This window comes from Grammomys surdaster, unplaced genomic scaffold (assembly GCF_004785775.1).
Source record: "Grammomys surdaster isolate TR1022 unplaced genomic scaffold, NIH_TR_1.0 62, whole genome shotgun sequence".
NCBI lineage: Eukaryota > Metazoa > Chordata > Mammalia > Rodentia > Muridae > Grammomys > Grammomys surdaster.
The window spans coordinates 7,768,968-7,775,400 of record NW_021604564.1 but is presented as its reverse complement, the minus strand read 5'-3'; the positions used below and the strand labels follow the sequence as shown (position 1 = coordinate 7,775,400).

At 39.3% G+C, this 6,433-nt stretch overlaps 1 pseudogene; it reads left to right on the top strand.

Moving 5' to 3' along the window:
- The first annotated feature begins 333 nt into the window (after positions 1-333).
- On the top strand, positions 334-1,609 carry LOC114615209 (annotated as a pseudogene).
- The last annotated feature ends 4,824 nt before the right edge of the window (positions 1,610-6,433 follow it).

Here is a 6,433-nt window from a genome sequence, read left to right as displayed (position 1 = left end):
TGTTCTCTGAATGTCCCTTTCACTGAGTCTTACTGGATTTTGCCAAATGTTAAACCCTTTAGCCCTTCCATAGGTAGGGTTTCACATAAAGCAGTTTTACATGGCAAATTCATGTGGGTGATTGGAGGATATACTTTTAACTACAGTTCTTTTCAAATGGTTCTGATTTACACGTTAGAAAGCAGTATATGGAATGTAGGTGCTGTATCAAGGGGCCCTCTTCAGAGATACTGACATTCTCTTGCTCTGTATCAGGAAAACATCTTTATGTACAGAGGCAAGCGATGAGAATGTCACCAATGAATTATGGGTGTTTAACATACACAGTCAGTCATGGAGCAAGAAAACTCCCCACTGTCCTTGGAAAAGGCATCAGTAGGCTGTGGAGAGACATTCAGCACACATCATGGAGTTGGATAGTAGAGATATTGTCATGATTGTGATATTTGGATATTCTGCAATATATGGCTATACTAGCAGTGTATAGGAATGCAATATCTAGAGTGAAGACGTTAATCAAAGGCAGGTGCTGCCAATTTCATGTATCATCTTTGGAATTGTCATCATGGGCATGTCTGTGCAGCCTTTTACTTCAAAAACAAGAAACAAGCTAAACAAATCCAGGAGCACCTGAAAGAGTCACAGAATGGGAAAAACTACAGCCTCAAGGCATCCAGCACAATGAAACAGTCTGAGCGCTTGATGAAGAGTCATATCCAACTACAAAACTATTCAAAGACAGATAGGCATCCTGTGACTGTGCTGGAGAAAATAATGGAGTCAAGTTTTTCGGCTCTCCAGTTTTTCCTAGAGGTTATTTCTCCTGATGGAGGAAGCCAGCCTATCAAGCAACACAGGAGTATTTCTTCTTGCTGCAGCCCAGGACAAAAAAGTGGGATGTTGCATAGGAATACTTTCAGAAGGACACCACCCTCACCTCGAAGTCGACTGGGTCATATTGTAGAACCAGCATATCAACAACTTGAAGAATCAAGAATTCCAGACCAGGATACCATGTCTTGCAAAGGGATAGAGATGAGGAAGACTATATCCCACCTGCTTATACAGCTGTGTTGTGTTGAAAGAGCCCTGGACTTATGTGTGTCTAATGGCTTAAGAACCCAACAAAATGCATCAATAAATATGCAACTGCCTTCAAGAGAAACAAACCCCTATTTTAATTGCTTGGATCAAAAGGACCTGATGGGTTATTTATCCCCAAGGGCCAATTCTGTGCCCATCATCCATCCCATCGGTGGGTCTAGAAGAAACCTGCATACAAATACCAGGGATTTCTGACATCAAAAGCATTAAGTGGTGCAAAATCTCCTACTCCACTGACATTGTCAATGCAAGTATTCTAGTCAGTGATTGCCTTCTAGAAGAACAACAGGAAGGGAAAATATTACTAGAGACTGTGCAGGAATAGATCCAGATTCTGACTGATGCCAGACAGTCAGAAGACTATGAACTGGCCAGCATGGAAACTGAGGACAGTGGGAGCGAAAACGCAGCCTTTCTCCCCCTGAGGCCCACGGACAAATCAGAACGAGAGACACAGTCTGTCTCAAGAAATGAAATACAAAGAGACTCTGTGCTAACCAAGTGACTCGAGATGTAGGAATCTGTTCATTCTTTGCTTTGCTCAACGGGAAGGACAGGAAATTAAATACAAATTATTTATATGCTAATTTAAGAGCATCTACTTAGAAGAAACCAAATAGTCTGCTGCCCTCATATCATAATGTTTTTTAAACAAAATATTTTTTTAAAGGGAAAGAAACGTTCCAGGAGGGATAAAGCTTACCACTAATGCTTTAGGGGAAAATTCTGAATCCAATTTCAGTTAGTCTTCATACTGTCCTCTTTGGCTCTTGGAAGATTTGGGTAATTCCAATCTTTGATCTCATAATACCAGTGTCTATATGGAAAAGAAACTGGTGTTCTCCTATCTTCAAAGAGATACAGTATATTCCAAGGACAGGTGTATCAGTGAAGCAGATATCCCTGGCCATTTGACTCTTGAGTTCCAACCCATACATTTCTATTCATCAATGTTCTCTCTACAGGTTATGTCATGTCGAGCAATATAGTGCTTTGTATTTAATTTTCAAAGAATGGCAGGAAAACAGGAGCAGGAGAGAAGACAGAAAATAGGAGGAATCTGGGAAAAATTAACTACTCTCATGTGCCATCTTTCTCTGTAATTTGAAAGCACAGAACCTCAGAGGGAGGTGTTAAATTATTATAGGAAAAGAGACAAAATGACAGTGTTGTGTTACTAAAATCATGCTAATAAAAGTGTTTTTCTTGGAGAGTGATTAGAAACTCTGAAAGGGCACCTCTGTGTGTGTTGTGTATGTGTGTGTATGTGTGTGTGTTTGGTGTGTTTGTGTGTGTGTGTGTGTGTTTGGTGTGTTTGTGTGTGTGTGTGTGTGTGTGTGTGTGTGTGTGTGTGCACAGGTATGAGGATGCAATTGTTGGGGGCTTGCTCACCCAAGCACATATGCTGGATGCACATCCGTCTCCTCTATGTATGCATGTGCATGTGCATGTGTATTGCTAAAATTTGTTCTGAAACATCTTATATTCAGAAGACATTTCCCCTGTAAGACCTTATCACTTTAAATTTTCCATTAAATGTAAATTTGGTCATCGAGTTCTTGAACCAAGGTAACTTGCATGGTGAGGTTTTATAAAACTTTTGACAATGTCTAGACCATTTTCTGACGTGAATACTATTGAAAAGGACAGCCTTTGGCTTATTGATATCAGCACCACAAAGGAAATTAATGGAGGATGTGTTTATTTTGAATCATTTACTTAAATTACTGGCACAAGCCAATCAATCATCAAATTGACACTTGACTATTTTATTTTTCATCATCCTCATTGGTAATTTACAGCAAGTCTGCTCTGTGGAGACAGAGGCATTGGCTTTGTGTTGTTAATGTGAAAGGAATAAACTGTTGAAAACTACAAATCCCAGATGATTCAGCTCATAAGCAATGCCCCAAACAACAAATTGTGTTGTATGTTCATTTGGAATAAAGCAATATTTTTACCACTGCTAAGGTGAACTAAAAAAAAAAAAAAAAAAAAAAAAGACTGATTATCAAGTTTCTCATCCCATACTTCAGGGTCATTTTCAGGCAATATCTGAAGAAGCTCCAGTGATAGAGCTGAGGGAACTGTCACTGTCACAGGTATGGTTGTCAGTGGTGCTGAAAATCTCTTTTTGCATCTTTTATCAATTTTAAAGTTTGACCATCCAGTTTATTTTCATTTAAAGAACTAGTTATCTCATAATTAATATCCTCCTTATCTTCCTGAAGTATTTTTTGCTAACAGTCCAAATAAATGTCAAGTGATCCAAAATTGAGTGGGGATCTCTTCCCCTGGTTATTGTGGCCTCTTCAATGTTCTGTCATACTCTGTCTCATACTTCTTCATCTACAGTTCCTTCTTCTGGAAATCAGAGATTATAACCATAAACAATTTTCAAGCAATCTATTACTTATGATTTTAATATGTGTGTTCTAAAACAAGGACATTGTGTATTTTGCAGGCAAATGGATGGAACTAGAAAATATTATCCTGAATGAGGTAACTCATACCCATTGTACATGCATGGTATGTATTCACGGATAAATGGCTATTAGCCAAAAAGTTCAGAATACCCATGATAGAATCCATAGACCATAAGTTTAACAAAAAGAAAGACCCAAGTGAGGATGCATCAATCCCACGTAGAAGGGGAATCAAAATAAGAACATGAGACAGAGGGAGGGAGGTACCTGAATGAGAGAGGGAAGAGGGAGGGGAAAGGAGGCAGGATCAGAGGTGGGGATGGGACAGGAAAGAAGCCAAGAAGGCCAGAGGAATGAATGGAAATATTCAATTGCAGAAAGTCCCAAAGATCCTGTGAGAGGCTCTCAGGACTCAACAATAATGATCTTAGCTAAAATGCCCAACAGTGGGGAAATGGAACCTAAATGGATCACTTCTAGTACACAGACAGAGCTTCCTCAAAATTTTTGACCCAGAATTGTTCCTGTCTAAAAGAAATACAGGGACAAAAAAAAATGGAGCAGAGATTCAAAAAAAGGTCATTTAGTGACCAGCCCAACTTAGGATCCATTCAATGGGTAGGCACCAAGCCCTGACACTGTTACTGATGTCATTTTGTGCTTACAAAAAGGAGCCTATCATGGCTGTCCTCTGAGAGGCTGGACAAACAGATGACTGAGATAGATGGAGATACTTACAGCCAACCATTGGATAAGGTCAGGGACCCCTATGAAAAAGTTGGGGGAAGGACTGAAAGAACTGAAGGGAATGGAAAACCTATAGGAAAACCAACAATGTCAATTAACATGGATCCCCCAGGATCTCCCAGAGACTAAGCCACCAACCAAAGAGCACACACTGTCTGGTCCGTGGCCCCTGGAACATATGTAGCAGAGGACTGCCTTGTTATCTCAATGGGAAAGGATGTACCTAATTCTGTAGAGACTTGTTGACCAATAAAGGGTGATGGGGGGAGGTGAAGGGCTAGATGGGGGAACACTCTCTCTCGGAGGCAAATGGTAGGGAGGATAGGGTGAAGAACTTTTGGATGGGAGGCAGGGAAGAGGGACAACATTTGGTACATAAATAAATAAAACATTTTTTTTTAAATGATGCACAAGTTCACCATAAGTCAAAGCCTTCCCTGGTTTCTGTCTCATGCTTACCCATTCATTCTGTGAGGATACCCACTCTCTTATCTCATAAGACAATCAGGTCCATGACTCATGGCACTGTGCTGCTTGTTTACTATTCTAGAGAACTGAGACCTGGGAGAATGGAGCTGACTAGTGTCTCATGAAGTAGCCAGTTATTCGGAGCATCAAACAATTTATATGTTTAAGGGTTTAAAAGAGTCATTTGAGTAAAGTATATAATCACAAGGACAAGTCACATGTGGCAGAAAAAAAAAGAGGCTTTTTTTCCATAAAGGCATGTGAATAACAAAAGTTGAAATGAGCTCACGCCTATCTGATACACCTAGGAGGAGCAAAACAACATAATCCAAAAATAATTCCATATTCTGAAGAAACTGAGGTCACAAGACTCGTGTCTTCTTTTTCTGGAGTTTTCTCAAAGGCACTCAGAAATCTCAAACAACTCTAACCCTTTCTAAACTGTGGTCCAATAGGTACTGAGCCTATCTCCCAAAAACACAAGTAGTAATAATGCTACCTCTTCTACTTATCCATTTACCAAAATGAAATAAGCCTACAAATGTAAACATCTTTATTTGTCATGTGGAAACATATGAAGTTATAAGAAATGAATCATGATATAAAAAGAAAGATCTCCTTTACAGTCTGTAACAAACCACCATCACAAGATTCCTGAGGAAAACCATGGAAGTGAGGAGACGGTTTAGTCAGTAAAGGCCAAGCATGAGGACCTGAGTTCAGCTCCCCTGGACTTATAGTATTGTACACCTACAATCCTAGTTCAAGGGAGGCAGAGACCAAAGGAACTCTGAAGCTTTCTAGCTGGCTAATCTCACAGTAAACCGTAGGTTTTTTAAGACTATCTTTAAAAATGGAGAATTTAAAGCAATGTGGATTGATAAAGGAAAACCCCTGACATCAACTTGTGATACACACACACACACACACACTCACATACACATAAGCACATACACTCATACAAAGCACACACCACAACAAAAACACACACACACACTCACATACACACTTACATACATGCATGCTGTCACCCACACATGTACACAGCAAAATACATGTATATGTGCACACACCACCCCACACAAAGAAAACAAAAGCTAAATTAAATTTAGATGTAAAAGAAGACAAACCTTGGTTGGATGTAGAGACCCTTCTAATGTATTTAAATAGACATGTCTGTTCTCTCCAAATGAGTAATTATAAGCTCACAATATAGAACATCAAAGTAGATTCAGAGGTCAGCAAGTCACTCATGAGATGTATGATGGATGGTAATAGTACTTTTACTTTGAATGATCAGCCCCATGTGTTATTACTCACAGGTGGAACACTATTGTGTTTTTCTCGCTATCTCTCTGTATCCTTCATCTCAGAAGGCACTGGAGCATATAATTACTTGATTTTCACACAAATGGCCAATTGTCTCAAATAACAGGGAGATGAGGCAAATTTAATTCTGAGAGCACAATTTCTATGCCTGTCATTGAAAGTGTATCCACATAACTTATTTTTGGTTGATTCAAATGAACACATGTCTTAAAGCTAAATCATCTAATTTGCTTACTTTAAAAGTTCTCCATTGTGACCAGCCCCACCAAGAATGTATTGTGCCTGATATTTACCCAAAAGCACTGTGTCAAAATAGAATCAAGTCAGCTACAATAAGAAATAGTAGTAAGCTTAAAGGA